The 19228-nt window shown below is 31.6% G+C and overlaps 2 long non-coding RNA genes across 2 annotated transcripts in view; both read left to right on the forward strand.

Annotated features, from left to right (window-relative positions):
* Positions 1-19228, forward strand: part of LOC127710798 (uncharacterized) — a 248828-nt gene that overhangs the window by 93384 nt on the left and 136216 nt on the right. The gene's annotated exons all lie outside the window — the stretch shown is intronic.
* On the forward strand, positions 16606-19101 carry LOC127710801 (uncharacterized). Its single transcript, XR_007986341.1, has 3 exons — positions 16606-16726; positions 17067-17130; positions 18901-19101. It is a non-coding gene; the product is annotated as an uncharacterized LOC127710801 (long non-coding RNA).

The raw sequence follows: 19228 nt of genomic DNA on the forward strand, positions 1-19228 counted from the left end.
ATTGCCAAAATAAGTATGGAGCAGACCATATTGTTTCAGGAATATTTCTCCCATGAGGACGCGATGTGTCAGTGTATGATCACCCATGTCCGAATTGGATAACTATTTTACATCCCAGCTCGTCTACACTATATAAAAAAGCATTTACGCTTCATAATAGTTCTAGTTCAAAATTCATTACAATGATTATAATTATATACTTGATAGTTTACTGCAGTATATATGTTAAATACATTTATATCGACAAAATAATAATTATACCGACAAGACAACATAAAAGGTAAAAATATTTTGTTTTGTACTTGCATTTCTTACATTGGTCATATTTCAAGTACCTCTTATATATGTATTCAAACGCAAAGTGATGAAACTTTAAAAACGTTTCTATATCATCTTTCTTCTTTAGATCAAAATCAAATCAAAAGTAAATTTTTGTTTAACGCAGATATGAAGTTTTTCAATATGGAGATGTTATAAAAAAAATAGTAAAAAAACGTATTCATCAGTTGAAGATATCAAATTTTATGCATGTCTTGGAGACATTTACAACATTTTAGTCTTTATTCAAACATAACATTTGTTTCGGATCATACAATTGAAATCAGCTTGAACCTTCTGATTCCCTGTTTTTGAGTCCATCAGCTGTATCAATTGACAATTTCACATCTGTTCGAAGTTTTCCATTTGTGATGGACAAGGTTGTTTTTTTTTAATGTGGATGATCTTGAAAGAATAGATGTGAACCAAATAGGTGTGTCTGTCGAAAAACAGGGCGATTGTAAAACAATTAATGCATGTCACACAAACTTATTATGCAAAAATAAGTAAATTGTAGTCTTAATATCAGTTTATATTCCTATTATTTATAATCACTGTACAATAGTTTTCACTAGTATTATTTATTAAAAAAATCATTTCAAAATCATTGGTTTGTTTAGTTATATTACGAAAAACACATTTCTAATATCAAGTTATAACTTGTAATCACGGATTTTGTAAAATCCCTAGCAATATTTTCAGAGATTTTGTAAAATCCCTGAAATTTCAGGGATTTTACAAAATCACTGAATATGTTAGTAATTTTACAAAATCAATAATTATTCCAGGGATTTTACAAAATCCTTGATTTTACAAATTCACTGTTACATATATACCCTTTATGAGCAATGGATACAATGTTTAAAAATGTTAAATTAACAGTGATTTTGTATTCAGTCGTCCTGTTGTAGGGGTTTAAATCGTTGTCAATATAATAAAATTTGATGCGACTGTCATACAAGTGAGTGGTAAACTAGCTATAAAACCAGGTTAAATTCATTATTTTCTACATAGTAAAATGCCTGTACCAAGTCAGGAATATGACCGTTGTTATTCATTCGTTTGATGTGATTAAGGTTTTGATTTTGTCATTTGATTAGGGATTTTCCTTTTTGAATTTTCCTCGGAGTTCAGTTTTTTTGTGATTTTACTTCTTTCTTCATATGCTTGGGGTTTGGATTTTGATTCACCGCATAGACATTGGCACTTTAATAACTTGTTTCATTACATTTAAGTTAGTCTTAAATCTGCAGAAATATTTTATTGTTTTATTGGAGTGATACCTCTCGAGTTTAAGAAATGATATGCAGATACTTCCTCACATGTTTCACCCATGGTCATTGTAAGTATACATAAGCTGGTGTTACAATCGAGGAAAAAGGATTGTACAGATGGGTGCGGTCCTAACCTGTACAAAAGTTAATTTTGAGCAGACTTGTTGACTGCTTTTCAAGTTAACTTGGGAAATTTAAGCAGACAAGCAAGTTAACTTTGCCGTTGGTAGACCAGACCTACGGTCTGCTTTTTCAGAACTGCTGCAGACCTATTGACAGGTCTGCTCCAGACCAGACCTGTCGACAAGTCTGCTTTTGACCAGTCCGGAAGACAGGTCTGCCCCAGACCAGACCAGTCGACAGGTCTGCTCCAGACCAGACCTGTGGACAGGTCTGCTCCTGACCAGACCTGTGGACAGGTCTGCTCCTGACCAGACCTGTGGACAAGTCTGCTATTGACCAGACCAGGGAACAGGTCTGCTTCTGACAGATTACCGTGTTTAAGACTTTTGATTTTAATATGTAAACAAAAATTGCATTGTTCTTTTTTTCCCAGTATAGCAAATTTCTTTACTCGTTAGACTCTATCGATATTATACACTTTAAAAAACAATCTTTTTTTTCATTTCATATTCTTATATACATTAAACAATGGCTATAAAATTACACACTTGTGATCACATACAGCTATATCATTAAAGAAAAGGAAGTTTTTATTTTATTAGAAGGCGGATAGAAAGGTTATCCAACGCATCGAAACAATATTTTTATGTCATGGGATATCAACATCATTGTCGACGTTGCTTCGTTCCCCATTTTTTACCGTCTCTTCCTAAATTTAACTTTATGCATTACATGGATATTTCATCGTAATTCACCTTGTTTGCCTTGAATTAACGATTTTGTTTTCGACAAAATATTCAACCGAAAATTGTGTCCGGATACATAAGGTGTTGAATAATTATGAACAATCTCGTCAATTTCGTCAGATTTGTCTTTACCGATTAAAAATGATGATATGGGACTTCCAAAAAATATACTCGTTGTGCACATTAATGAAATAGTTGCCACTTGAGGTTTAGCTACAAACAAAATCAATCAACCGACATAATGTACTAACAGTATACTATTCCCAGAAGAGAACTTCTTATACTTTTCATTATAAAGTAAAAATGAAATCAGACATGTAAGTGTTGGATGATGCTGTCAAATAGTTTTGTTATACACACCATCCTGAGCTATAACTTTAGTGATGGTCTAATATTATGAATACAGAGATGGAATGCTGACATCCTAAATTGAAGCGGAAAAGATATTGCATTCACTGTTTTCCAATATTGCTTTCATTTGTATTATAATACAATACATCCTGACATAAAAAAAAATTCTGATTAATATAATGCAGCCATATAGATTTACATACTAAAGTGCAAATATGGTCAGTTTTTGTTGATACGGTCAAAAACTTTTGCTATACCAGTCAGCCTTGGGTATCAAAAGTACTGAAATTTTGTTACATATCAATATATTGAACAACAGGAGGACATGCTGGCACTCTAAATTGATGTGGACAACATTTTTTATTCATTGTGTTCCAGTATTACTGTCATTTGTATTATACATTAAATACTGACATAAAATTATTACTGAATTATTATGCGGCTATAAAGATTACATAATAAAGTGCAAATATGGTCAGTTTTGGTTGATACGGTATAATAATTTTGCTATACAAGTCATCCTGGGGTATCAAAACTACTGAAATTTAGTTACGTATCAATATATCATGTGTATTGAACAAAAGGAGGACATGCTGGCACCCTAAATTTATGCCGACAAAAATTTGTAATTGTTGTGTTCTAATATTGCTGTCATTTGTATTATACATAAAATCCTGACATAAAAATAGTTGCTGATTTACTATGAGGCTATATAGATTTACAAAATAAAGTGCAAATATGGTCAGTTTTGGTTGATGCGGTCAAATATTTTTGCTAAAGGAGCCAGCCTGAGGTATCAAAACTACTGAAATTTTGTTGCGAGACAATATTTTCATTAAAAAGAGGACATGCTGGCAATCTAGATTGATACGGAAAAAATTTTGTATTCACATTATGTTCCAATATTGCTGTCATTTGTATTATACAATACATCCTGACATAAAATATTACTGAATTATTATGCGGCTATATAGATTTACATGATAAAGTGCAAATATGGTAGGTTTTGGTTGATATGGTCAAATAATTTTGCTATACGAGTCAGCTTGGGTATCAAAACTACTGAAATTTTGTTACGTATCAATATATTGAACAAAAGGAGGACATGCTGACACTATAAATTTATGCTGTGGTGCTGACAAAATTTTGTAGTCATTGTGTTCCAATATTGCTGTCATTTGTATAATACATTCTATCCTGACATAAAAATATTGCTGGTTTACTATGCAGCTATATAGATTTACATAATAAAGTGCAAATATGGTCAGTTTTGATTGATACGGTTTAATAATTTTGCTATACAAGTCAGTCTGAGGTATCCAAACTACTGAAATTTTGTTACGTATCAATATATTGAATAAGAGGAAAACACGCCGGCACTTTAAATTTATGTGGACAAAAATTTGTAATTGTTGTGTTCCAATATTGCTGTCATATGTATTAAGCATTAAATCCTGACATACAAATAGTTGCTGATTTTAATGCGGCTATACAGATTTACAAAATAAAGTGCAAATATGGTCAGTTTTGGTTTATTCGGTCAAATAATTTTGTTATAGGAGTCAGCCTGAGGTATCAAAACTACTGAAATTTTGTTGCGAGACAACATTTTGATTAAAAAGATGACATGCTGGCAATCTAGATTTATGCGGACAAAATTTTGTAGTTATTGTGTTGCAATATTGCTGTCATTTGTATAAAAGATTCATTCTTGACATAAAATTATGACTGAATTATTATTCGGCTATATAGATTTACATAATAATGTGCAAATATGGTCAGTTTAGTTTGATGCGGTCAAATATTTTTGCTATACGAGTCAGCCTATTGTATCAAAACTACTGAAATTTTGTTGCGAGACAATATTTTGATTAAAAAGAGGACATGCTGGCAATCTAGATTTATACGGACAAAATTTTGTATTCACATTATGTTCCAATATTGCTGTCATTTGTATTATACAATACATCCTGACATAAAATATTACTGAATTATTATGCGGCTATATAGATTTACATGATAAAGTGCAAATATGGTAGGTTTTGGTTGATATGGTCAAATAATTTTGCTATACGAGTCAGCTTGGGTATCAAAACTACTGAAATTTTGTTACGTATCAATATATCGAACAAAAGGAGGACATGCTGACACTATAAATTTATGCTGTGGTGCTGACAAAATTTTGTTGTCATTGTGTTCCAATATTGCTGTCATTTGTATAATACATTCTATCCTGACATAAAAATATTGCTGGTTTACTATGCAGCTATATAGATGTACATAATAAAGTGCAAATATGGTCAGTTTTGATTGATACGGTTAATAATTTTGCTATACAAGTCAGTCTGAGGTATCCAAACTACTGAAATTTTGTTACGTATCAATATATTGAATAAGAGGAAAACTCGCCGGCACTCTAAATTTATGTGGACAAAAATTTGTAATTGTTGTGTTCCAATATTGCTGTCATATGTATTAAACATTAAATCCTGACATACAAATAGTTGCTGATTTTAATGCGGCTATACAGATTTACAAAATAAAGTGCAAATATGGTCAGTTTTGGTTTATTCGGTCAAATAATTTTGTTATAGGAGTCAGCCTGAGGTATCAAAACTACTGAAATTTTGTTGCGAGACAACATTTTGATTAAAAAGATGACATGCTGGCAATCTAGATTTATGCGGACAAAATTTTGTAGTTATTGTGTTGCAATATTGCTGTCATTTGTATAAAAGATTCATTCTTGACATAAAATTATGACTGAATTATTATGCGGCTATATAGATTTACATAATAATGTGCAAATATGGTCAGTTTAGTTTGATGCGGTCAAATATTTTTGCTATACGAGTCAGCCTAGGGTATCAAAACTACTGAAATTTTGATGCGAGACAATATTTTGATTAAAAAGTGGACATGCTGGCAATCTAGATTTATACGGACAAAATTTTGTATTCACATTATGTTCCAATATTGCTGTCATTTGTATTATACAATACATCCTGACATAAAATATTACTGAATTATTATGCGGCTATATAGATTTACATGATAAAGTGCAAATATGGTAAGTTTTGGTTGATACGGTCAAATAATTTTGATATACGAATCAGCCTGGGGTATCAAAACTACTGAAATTTTGTTACTTATCAATATATTGAACAAAAGGAGGACATGCTGGCACTTTAATTTTGTGCGGGTAAAATTTTGAAGAGATTGTGTTCCAATATTGCTGTCATTTGTATTATACATTCTATCCCGACATAAAAATATTTCTGATTTACTATGCGGCTATATAGATTTACATTATAAAGTGCAAATATGGTTAATACGATTTTAAGAATTTGATATGTATTGGAATATATATTCAGCTCGTTAGCATTGTAACCATTATCGGTTTTTTTTGGTTAATATATAGAAAGGCAGACACGGATAAATTTGTATATAAACAAGCAAAGTTTTATGCGTACTTTATTTACAAATAGATATAAGAAGATGTGGTATGAGTGCCAATGAGACAACTCTCAAACAAAGTCAAAACTAATAAAAGTAAACCACTACGGTCTTCAACACGGAGCTACATGTATTTAATCATGTTTAATCAAATTGACTTTATTTTTCTATGTTTATACCAAGAAACAAAGACATTAAAAAATATTTTAAAAAATCGATGTTGAGCGGACCTGGTTACAAGTTAAATTAGTGTTGACCAGACCAGGTCAAAACTTGTGTTAACTTATGGCAGAACTGGTTTCGAATTTAACTTATATCAATAGCGGACCTGTTTCCAAGTTAACTTTTTCGGCAGGCATAAAAACAGTCCTAGGACCAAGTCCGCTTTTCAAGTTAACTAGATCGTGGTCCTAGGACTGGTCACAGCAGTCCTAAATCCTGTCACAGGTTAACTTTGACCATTCCAAATGACTGGTTATCAAGTTAACTTGCTGTACAGGTTAAGACTGCACCCATCTGTAACTACGAAAATTGGAATATCTCCGTCGTCATCAGGGACACAAATCTTCAAAACAAACTTTCAACTATACTGACGGACTTTAAAAACACAACACATATTTTGTTGATTTTTTTCATCAAATCATGTTTATATTCATTTCGTTGCTTATCATGCTTCCACTACTCCTTTTTGAATGAAATATTAATTCCTGAATTTCCTCAGACAATCAAACATCACGGAATTTTGACGTCGCACGAATTCCTTGACGCAAAATTGGAAGCGCATATATGATTTTTTTTTAGAACATTTTCTTCGTTAAACATTTCCTTGAATCCATTGCCAACTTTTATTCAGTAAAGAATTGTTGATTTTCCTTTTTGTCATGACTGAAAATGAAAATTGAAATTAAGTCATTACAAATTTACAGACAGAATTTGGTGCTTGTTCTTTTGAGAACAATTTTGCACTTTAAAATTACTTTTAAGTCCCTGAAACTTCATAGCAGGTAAGTCACCACCTATGGACCCGGTTAACCTTTAGTATAACACTACGTCATTTCAATCAAATTAGACAACGTCATTTGAGGATAACGACTACAACGTCAGTTGTTTACCAAGTCGTTAAAAGTCATGGCAGGCTGATTTACATCAGCAATGTTTCTCGTATGCTTAAATGTCACATAATCCCCTTTATTATTGTTTATAAAGGTATCAGTGTAAACCACATTACTGCAAAACCAGACTGAAATTGGTGGAAATTTTCAAAATCAGAAGGGGGAAAACTTGACTCAAAATATTCCCAACAGTATTGGTTAACCTTTCTGTCAATCATGTACGGATTTTTAACAGCTGTCTTTGCCTTTGACGATTGCCACGACCAATAATTAAGAGAAAACCACGATTTTAGTGCATACCACATGATTTGATCGTTACGTGTGACGTAATCTATTTAACTTTTGAATTTCAAACTTACCTTAGACGATGAAGAAATGAATCAACTTTATACTCAATTTAGTATTTCATGCGCAATGTATATTTTAAAATGGAAAACTAAAAAACTAATCGAGTGTTGCGTTTCTAAAGTCGGTCAGTATGAATCCTGCTTGCGTCGATAAAATTTTGAAGGAATGACTTTAACTTTACTATTAGGAGTTGCTGTTTTAATATTTTTCTTATGATCATCAGTCTTATACCAATAAAATCAGGATAGATAATTGCACTTATTGGAATATCGTATCAATTTGGAGAAGAATATTTTTCATACTCAATAGTTAATATGCACATCATATTAATTACTTAATGGATTCGTTAACGCTTGCAGGACTACTACACAATGAGAGCCTTCTTTGTCTTATGCATCGTATTGATATGCTTGTCGGGTAAGCTAATATTTTTCTCACAAAAATAATTCATGTTAAAAGATATTGTAGTTTTTCTACTATTAATACCACGGTTAAAATGTCAATGGACACAACGTTTTGTGAAGTTGCCAATGAAACATGTATCCACGATATAACGAGAAGAACAAAGATTTCAATATCTACTGGTTGTTTCACTGGAAAAAAATGATAAAACTCCAAAAGGACGATATCGGGTACGTCGACAGATTAAACGTATCCTGCTTTGCAAGCATCATATTATTGTTCAAAGACTGATTGGCTCGGAAGCAGAAGAATGGTTCCAGGCTCGATTGTGAGCTAACACGTTTAAATCAGGCTCAATGTATATTTAAATAAGATCAAACGTCACACTACTAATATGGCCATTTCCAACAGAAAAACATATAATGAAAAACTTACTTTTATTAATATAAATTGTCTTTCCACTTAACAAAGATGTTAAAATAAGCTAAACGTAGGTAGAAACCTTCTAGAATTGCCAATGTGTAAAAGGTACATCCGGTGACCTTATAGAAAATGCATAAAAAGCTATTTTTAGCTCAGAAGAAAACTGTATTGGCGTGGTGTATTAGGGTTCCTGGATACGATTTCATATGTACAATATGACATGTGTCAATGGTGCATCCGTTGGCATTGTATATAAGTCATGGCAATTTAATAGAAGCATTAACTACTGTTACTGAAAACTCATTTAGCTCAGTAGAAAGAGCGATGGTGCACTGTGGCAGGATTTCTGGATACGATATCAAGCCGGTACATTTGAACTACTTACACAAACTTTCAAATTGTAGTCATTAATTCCGTTAACCAACCCCTTTCGTTTTTTTTTTTTTTTTTATTCAAATAAAAAATAAAGATTAAATGTTAACGATGTAAGCTACTCTTGATTTTTCTTTTTCAGATATTCGAAATCCTCTATTTCTTTCCATGTAGTGGGTATAAAAAATGTACACACTGACTCCTACTTTTCTTTTCATAAGTTTATTGCATATGGTTTTAAAAGCCATTGATGAAAATTTTATAAAACCCTAATTAATTGTTAATAGTATTTGAAAGAAAAAATTGTGTCAATGTCTAAGAAAAATAAATAATCTAAAGATAATCATTTCGCGCCACATTTTCATTTGATAGTTATGATTGCTGCTAAAAACAAGGACATGGACCTTTTAATTTTTTTCTTCTGTTTTTTAAGTTCCGTTCTTTATAAACAATCAATTCAAAATAGTCTTGCTGTTCTAAAACAGAGGAACTAACATCCGTCATGCTGATAATATGTTCTAAAATACTGCATTTAGATACATGATATGTAATACATATATCAATAAGACAGCAGCTTAGCCTGATGACTACCTACTACACTTTATAATAAAATCACATTCTATGTATACTGTATTATGCGATTCGCCTTTATTTGTATTTACGTATAAGTTATATTATATCATTTCTACAGTCCCAATCATATATCAGTAGTCAACGGGAACTCTTTTATATGAAAATCAAAATCGTAACCTGACTATTTTGTAATGAAAAAGAAACAATATGTTTTAGGTTTGGATCATACTGATGCTGCTGTAAAGTGCTTCAGAAGTTCCTGTTTTAACGATGCTGGTTGCAGACAGGGATGTCTCGACCATGGTTGTGGCTCCAAACATTTCTGCACTGTACAAGAAAAGAAATGCTGCTGTGATGGTTGTTTGTCTGAATAACAACAGGAAAATTTCAAAACATGACATTTTATGAAGTACAGAGAACGTGTTTATTTATGCATATTGAATTGTTATGTAAATATACGATCTGATAATAAACTTGATTAAATAATTCTGGCAGTTTTATTTGTCGATGGATTCACGAATAAAAGTGTTGTTACTTAACTATCATTTATCACACTTATTGAACATGCTAATTTTTAACAGAACTGCTTTTGGTTTCATTTTTTTATTTGATAAATGCCTTGAATAAACACGCTTGTTCGTTTGTTTACGACGACAAGATTGCATTAAAAAAATATTTCATTGTAAGAATTTGATGAATACTTTTGGCATGTACATGCGTTGACCACACAGAATTATGTTCGATGTTCGGAAAAGCGTTTAGTTGTTTTCAACAGATGACCATACGCACACAGTGAATAAATGAATTATTCAATTCTTTAGATTTTTTGGACGATTTTTTTTCATAAAACATTTAATGAAAGGCCAGTTCTGTATTATCTATTCACCAAACATGTTGATGGGGAAAGACATTTTAGATACATCTTAACTAAAAAACGATTACAATTCCAGTAATTAAGTTTAAATGTTACGAATAGTATACTAAGAACAAATATGTAACATGTGTAAACGGATATTGTTGTCTCTTTTACATACTACCCATTTCCATTCTCAATTTGATGATTTGTAATATTACTGAAAGCTATTGGGTCACACTGTCTTTAGAACAATCCACGCCTTAAAATTTATTCTATATTTAGAAACAGGTTTAATTAGAACATAGTGTTATTTTTCTATATTCAATTCATAGTGTTCATAGTAACGACCCGTATGAACTAACACATATCTTAGTCATCTTGAACTCAAATTGTTAACGGAGTGATCGTGCGCCACTGTAAGTTGAATATAGACGAAACTCACATGTCTTGTTCACTAAATTATCAGCCTGGTATTCTAGTTTAGCCTATTCAAACTGCCGTTTAGCGTTTATCCACGAGTTTATCATCAAGCAAGAAGTGCAGATAAGAAAAAGAATTGGCATTGCAATTCGCTGTACACATGTTAATAAACATGTTAGATTATTTAAAACAAGGTTTTTTTACCCTTGTCATCAAAAGTAAAATAACAAAAATACCGAGATGCGATAAAATTCAAAACGGAAAGTCCATAATTAAATGGCAAAATCAAAAACACATACACATCAAACATCAATGGATAACAATTGTAATTTTCCTGACTATGAACAAGCATTTTCCATTGTAGAAAATGGTGTTTTAAACCTTGTTTTATAGCTAGCTAAACCTCTCACTTGTATGACAGTCGCATAAAATCCCGTTATATTGACAATAATGTGTGAACAAAACAAACAGACATATTAGGTAATAAAGTGAAAACTACGGGTACAGCAGTCAATATTGTATTATAATCTTAATCACTGCATAGACAACACACATGGCAACAAAGAAAAACAAAACGGCATATTGACAAAGCTCATTAGCATAAAAGAAAGGCAAGAATAAAAAAATTACAATAGCACAGTAACACAATGATTTGATGTATAAGTACCGATCCACGTCAAATGGATATAACCAAAAATAAACTAAACAGTAAATGTAATAATTTACAAAGACAAATTAAAGAACAGTATATGAATATTAGAAAATGTTGTATGATTGCCAACGAGACAACTCTCTACAAAAATCACAATTTGTAAAAGTAAACCATTATAGGTTGCGACAAAAGACCCTCAAAATGACAAGTGTTAAATCATTTAAACAGGAAAACAAACGGTCTCATCTATGTAAAAAAAAACGAAAACACTTATGAACTACATCAACTAACGACAACTACTGAACAGGATCCTGAATTAGGATAGGTTCATACAAATGCAGCGGGTTTTAACGTTTTAACAGTCGCCAACCTTCGTAATGACCTAAAACGGTAGTATAACATTACAACACAAAAAGATAAACTAAAAAATACCAATAGACTATAATCATTTTACCGAATTTTGACTCTTAAGGAAGCTGTTAAACCAAGACGTCCAAATAGTGAAGTTGAAATCATCCCTTCGTAAATTTTACGGACGCAATCACGAGTTGGTTGACCGTTACAGAATATCCGTTTCACAGATGATATCGGATATGTTCCTTATGTCGTAACTACAATCCCGTTCCCTTTTCACGAAGGAGACCTACCGAATTAGACTAATTACCGGGTTTGTAATAACATGAGCAACACGATATGAGCCATATGTGGAGCAGGATCTGCTTACCCTTCCGGAGCATTTGAGATCACCCCCAGTTTTTGGTGGGGTTCGTGTTGCTTAGTCTTTAGTTTTCTATGTTGTGTCTTTTGTAATATTCTTTTTTTTTCTTTTTTTTTGCCATGGCGTTGTCAGTTTTTTTTGGATCTATGAGTTTGAATGTCCCTCTGGTATCTTTTGCCCCTCTGTTGACTCCGAATTACATAAATTTTTGACAGGTTACCTTTTTTTGTAGGACATCCTGGTTCTAACTCAAATAAGAGCAACCAGAATAGGTAAAATCAAACCTATAATCTGTGTTTTTTTAGGGCAAAGTTTAATGTTTTCCGAAAATACATGTTTAATTAAGAAAGGGGATGAGATGTACAAAACTATCAGAAAGACAACTGTTACCTTGCACAAAATGCCGATAAATGAAATAATAATGTACACAGGTAAATATTTTTTTTTTTGTAAAGAGGACATGAAGTACGGATATATTGTTTATAAAATCAATAAATTTGAGTTTAGACGGATCACATAATCATTTCCGCGCTTTAAGTTCAACAACACCGTAGAATTAAGGATGTGAAGTACCATTTTTAATAGGTTTTCTACAGGTACAGCCAAATTTACGAATCAAATCTTTGTATCTATGAAAGAATTTTAAATTAATAAAAGTTTAAAGTAATTTATGGTAACAATATCCCCGACTTAATAATTTACCAGTGATGCATTGATTACGTTCGTTAAACTATAAGACATCACTTCATACAACGAACAAGTTGGGATATATAATCACCATTCAATCGAGCCAAAGGGACATCGCCGTCTAAATAAGAAAAATTACAAAAAGGGAATGAAACGTCTCTTTTGTTGAAAATTTATGTATTGAATTTCCCTCTAGAAAGTCTTAATCTAGAAAAGGACAACTACTGCTGTTTATGTTTTTTTTTATCTAAAATAAGTTCCTTTGGGTAAATTTCGATCTCTCGATAATTTGTCGAAAAAATATCATTAAGATAACGGTAGGTATTGTTGAATGTATCAATCAAACGTAACAATGAGGTGTCTTTACTGAATTATGACTTTTGAACAGCGGTATACTACTGTTATCTTTATTTGGTCATAAACTGAGATTCATATCAATACAGGAATAAATCTCCTATTAAAGGGAAGCAATTAGTGCCTATAGGAATACATATTACCAGTCCATACACTTTATCGCCGAAACGTACATATATGTCTTCAGAAACAAAATTCAAAGCTTCAATCATATCTTTACATTTCTAGTAAGTGTATCTAGCATACATACTTCGTAACAAAAAAGGCTTTAAACGAGTTTCAGCAAATGAATTTGCAATTAGATTTTCTAAAGATAAGATTATGTGAAAGTGTAGTGTAGAAAGTAGAAAAATCATAACTGTCAACAGAATTAAAAGGACCATCAAAAGCACGTATTTCATCTAAAACCTCTAAAGAATTTTGAACACTCCAAAAATAATAAATACTATTATTTTCATAAGCTTTATTACAAAAGTTAATAAACAGTTCTTTGGTAGTAGGAAGGGAGCTAGGTAGAAGCACCGACAGATTAGTAGTAGAACACTTACTAGATGCAGAGATGAAACGAAATTTAAATGGTTGCTTGTATTCTTAATGTAACCAGTACATAGTCGTGACTTTCAAATGTTCAGAAGAGGCTTTAAGCTGGGTGATGGCGGTGAAATACTTGTTCACAAATTGATTCTTTGTGGAGCGTACGGACCTGAATGTAGAAGATTTGATAAATTCGTTTTGAAGAACTTCCGTGTAGTATATGCGACATACCACTACTATATTATTGGCTGCTTTGTCTGCCGGTACGAATACAAATCACTTTCCGAGTAACTATAACACGTAATTGAGATGATAAGTTACTACATGGAATATATACTTCAAGACCATAGTGTATTATTTGTGAAGTTGATACAGAATGTCTATCACCTGGTCTTAGTATCTTCCAATAAACATTTAAAAAAAAAGGACAAGACATTCTTTGATATCACTCTGGTTCATCAACATTCTGCTTAGACACTGGTGACGTTTTACAAAGTCTGAGTAGCAGCTGCAAGCATTTAAGTATCGAATGGATTGAAAAATGTATTTTATTTTTATGTATTTGATCGATGAGAACAGTGTTGGGTTTCCATTACCTTATTTCGGGGTTTACATTTTGTTTCCCGCAAATATTTCTTAAACTTTTATTATAATTTATTTTAACTTTTTTTACAAATTTTAACACTTCTTATTTTGTATTTTGACTTACAACTCTCGACGTTAGACGTTCCGATCAGAAAATCGTGGGCACACTACGGTAAACATGTAAATCCCCTTCTTTTTCTCGACCCTTAACCAAGTTAAATCAGAAATTGATGAAATTTACTAGAAAGCTTAACTATATGTTTGTGAATGTTACTGATTTCGTTTTTGAGGGTATAACTTTAAAACGCATAAAAAATGTGATTTTTTTTGTCGCAGTAGCTCGAGATTTCTAAGAAAAGAAAATGGTTATTGAAATGTATTTTATCTAATAACATATCTTGTTTAACATCAAAACAAATTGTATTTTTAAATTGGAGCTATATATAATATCCATCAATTTTCAATTCTATCATGAGTCTATCAAAAATTTCCTTATGATAATGAAATGTGACATCCTTATCATTCAGCTGTCATACAGTGATCCCATTCATATTTAAATTGAGAGACAAAGTTGTGAGAGGTTAAAAGACTTGGAAGTGATTTTAATATCACATGCTACCTTAGCATTTACAAAGGACGTTATTAAGGATATAAACTATTAATTGTACTTATCATTTGTGTAATTTCAAATACTTACATAACTTAGGGTTAATACTTATTGACCAACCAGAATCATGACACAGAAGGTACATGACAATATTAAAGAAACATACAAAGGGTATATGACGATATTGAAGAGAAATGCCAAATGAAATGACAATGTTGAAGGTAAATGCAGATGGAAATAACAAATTTGAAGAGATATGCAGATGGAAATGACAATATTGAAGAGATATACAAAAGAAAATGCTTATATTGAAGAGACCTGCAGAAAGAAATTACATTATAAAAAAGAGACGCCAAAAAAATGATAATGTTGAAGAGACATACAAAAGGAAATGACAATATTGAAGAGATATGCAGATGGAAAGGACAATATTGAAGAGATATACAAAAGAAAATGCTTATATTGAAGAGACCTGCAGAAAGAAATTACATTATTAAAAAGAGACGCAAAAAAATAATATTGAAGAGACATACAAAAGGAAATGACAATATTGAAGAGATACTAGTATGCAGAAGGTTAATGACAATATTTAGGTGGCTTTGGGTCTGAAATAAAATCCATAGAATTTTCTAACAATTTGTCAAACTGAAGATTTTATCATATAAAAAAGAAGATGTTGTATGATTGCCAATGAGACAACTCTCCACAAGAGACTAAATGAAATCATGTTTTTTTTTTTCAAAAATATAATAAAAAGTATTGGTCATCGAACTTTTTTTTCATGCTAGAGGTTGTGCAATATTGTCAGATTTTGTATAATTTATGCATGGAAATCCAATTTTGTGTGATATAAAGAAAACTTCACCAAAGAATTTTAAGATAAAGTGTGAGAAGAGAGCTCTTAAAACATGCTTTAAGATAAGAAAAAGAAAAACTGGGTTCACCGAACTTGTTTTCTTGCTACATATTAGAATATGTAAATTCACAGCTTTTTCTATTATAAAATAACTTTATCTGAGTTATCTCCCCTACTATCTAAGTTATCTCTCCTTATTTGGCAAAGTTGAAAAAAATTGAATGAAACACAAATATTTTGTTTTTTTTTAGAAAATACAGTCGTGAATAGGATAAAACACATAATTTTTCTACATTTACATTAAAAGTCTTACACATGAATTAAATAATACTCTCTAAATTTGTACATTTCAGTAAAGATCTAGACCAACTGTTATCTGCAATTTCAAAATCCAATACGGAGAAAGGCACCCAAGCCATCTTATAGAGACATGCATAACGAAATGACAAAATTGAAGAGACATGCATAAGAAAATGACACTATCATGACTATAGAAGGGAACTGCAGATTGAAATGACAATATTGAAGAGAAATGCAGATGGAAATGACAATATAAAATAGACATGCAAAAGGATATGACAATGTTAAAGAGACATGCAAAAGGAAATGACAATATTAAAAAGACATGAAAAAAATGACAATATTGAAGAGACATGCAGAAGGAAATGACATTATTGAAGAGACCTGCAAAATTAAATGACAATATTAAAGAGAAAAGCAACCAACAGGAAATGCCAAAATATAGGCAAATAAAAATAAATCAAAATGTTTTCACACCTTTGTTTATCATTTTAATATTTAGAACTAACCGCTCACTTACCAGGAAAACCGACCCATCCCAAAAGGATATCGTGTAACAGTTCATATATCCTTTATCCTTTTCCGCTTTACTTTATTTACTATATATAGACCACCAGATGCTACTCGTTTGTATTAAGAATTTTGTGATATAGATACAGGTATGTTAAATGAACTGCATGTTCATGCAAAAATGATTATTATTACAAGTCAAATTTTCTAGTTAATGTCGATCTGAGTCAATTTTTCTTGATGAACTTGCAATTGTTTTACCAATATATAATTGACAAGGTATATAATAACCAACAGGACTATTTTTGTGAGTATTCAAACGATAAAAAGGAACAAACTGCTATTTTTATATAATAAACTTCAGTCTGAAATCTGACCTATTTGGCTACTCGGTATTGTTTGGGATCAAATTACCTTTGAATTTCAGACAGTTGAGAGTGAGTTGAATGTGTTTACATAAAAATATTCATTACGATTTTATTTTTACAGGACTACCTTGGCTGCAATATGAGAGCCTATATTGGTGTTTGTTTCATCTTATTATGTTTGACAGGTAAGTAAATTTATCCGTACTGACAACATTTACCATGAATAATTGTAAATAATTAGAGATTTTGTTTCCCTTTGAAGTAAAAATAGATCAGGAATTCACTATTCTTATTGACAACATATTAACATGGTTTTTAATACGCAGCCATCATTCATATCTTAATTGTTGTTTTCGTCGAAAGCCATGCCTATTCTAACCAACCGCGTCCTGATTCGGCCTCAGGGAATAATGATGATCTCCGTGACAACACGACAGGAGAGTCTGTATACACCAATTATTCCCCGTCCGTATTGTAAGCGCTCTAGTACATTTGTACTTTGTTAAATATATAAACAAGACAAGCTTAAGACAAATAATAGCTACAAATTGAAATTTGAACCACGAGGTTTGGTATGAAATATGTAAGACTTATTTAAATATAAGAACATCATTGTAAAAGGTCTAGAATTATTTTTGTTTTGTCAGTTTTAGATATTTATTTCGGATTTTTATACACAAGTATCTAATCAGCAGTACGATGCTCGGTGTTTAGTATTACGTCCATTTTCACTGAAATAGTACACATTTTTGTTTAGGGTCCAGCTGAAGCCGGCCTCCGGGTGCGGGATTTTCTCGCTGTGTTGAAGACCTTTACATTGCCATAGGTGGATTGGCTGTTTTCTGCCCTATGTTCGTGTTGTTGTCTCTTTGACACATTCCCCATTTCCATTCTCAATTTTATCGTTTCGAACCGGTTCAATCTACTACCAGGTCTACTTTTTTACATTTGGTTCTTGCTTCATTACTACTCTTAAATTGATACATATAAGTTAGAGATAAGTCTGATTAGCTCTATTGCAGATTTTTTTTGGTATGAAAATGAGATTTGCCTGAGACTGTGTACTTGATAGTTTTCATCTAAAATGCGTTTCAACGAACAGCTTTACCAACAGAACAATAACGAAAAGAATCACTTGACATAAACAAGTTTTCGCCCTTCATAAAAGGACATTGAAATAATAAGCAAATTTCATACTGTATTGTACGAAATTTTCGATGCAGAAGATTTACCAAGCATTTATCATTTAAACATTCAATTAGCTCTTATAACAATAATTGTAGTGATTGTTAGAACGATAAGTCTTGCTCGTTAATAACATTGAAAGGTACAAACTTACCATGTGCGTTTCGATAAACAATAGTTTTTCAGTGATACTCGAGATCTTTAATTATAAATTAAACATCAATAGATGATATGGAACAAAAATATAGTCAAACATGGAACAGGATTCATGCCTGGGAAGATAAATTCTTTAATTTCAAAAAATTTAATCACTGAAATTTCGTAAAATACTACTAAACAGTATTTAGCTACTTATGATACCCTGTGAAATTAACAGTTCACAACTACAGGTAACGATAAAGCAGTATGATAAAGAATGTCTAATATGAAAATGTCTTTCAAAGGTTGTTATATTGAAGTGTCTTCTCAGAAATGCTGCTAAACTATCCCATTTTGGCTCCTTTTCTGTCAATACTACATGAGAGTAAACAACCAATATGTCAATGAGACAGCTATGTTATACATCAACCGCCACAACACAAACACAAAAGAGTTAAGATTGCAAAATACAGTCAATGATATCGGATGTAAAAGATTCACCATTTTAATTTTACTAAGTCTATTTATGTAAGTATGTACACTTTGTAACTAAAAATAACATTTCTGAATTTATATTCGTTACTTGATACATACAATATTGTTTTAACAATTGACTGTAAATTGTCTTATAGGATTTGAGTATACTGACGCTGCAAAAAAGTGTTTTAGTATGGTTGACTGTGGAATCTTTGCTGGTGGTTGCAGGCCATACTGTGTTGAAAAATTGTGTGTCGGTAATGCCGAATGCGTCGGAAACATGGAATGCTGCTGTGGTGGTTGTATATTTGGATAATTATAAGGGAAATACAGACCAAGAAGAATATTTACTAACTTATCTGCGATAAATAAAGCATACAATTTGAAAATTGTTTTATCAGTATATTGAGTGATAGTAAATGAAATCAATTGTAATAATGCCTACAACATAACTTCACGGACGCTAGTATTTAAGTTCGTTCA

Source organism: Mytilus californianus, unplaced genomic scaffold (genome assembly GCF_021869535.1).
Source record: "Mytilus californianus isolate M0D057914Y unplaced genomic scaffold, xbMytCali1.0.p SCAF_8, whole genome shotgun sequence".
In the NCBI taxonomy this organism is placed as follows: domain Eukaryota; kingdom Metazoa; phylum Mollusca; class Bivalvia; order Mytilida; family Mytilidae; genus Mytilus; species Mytilus californianus.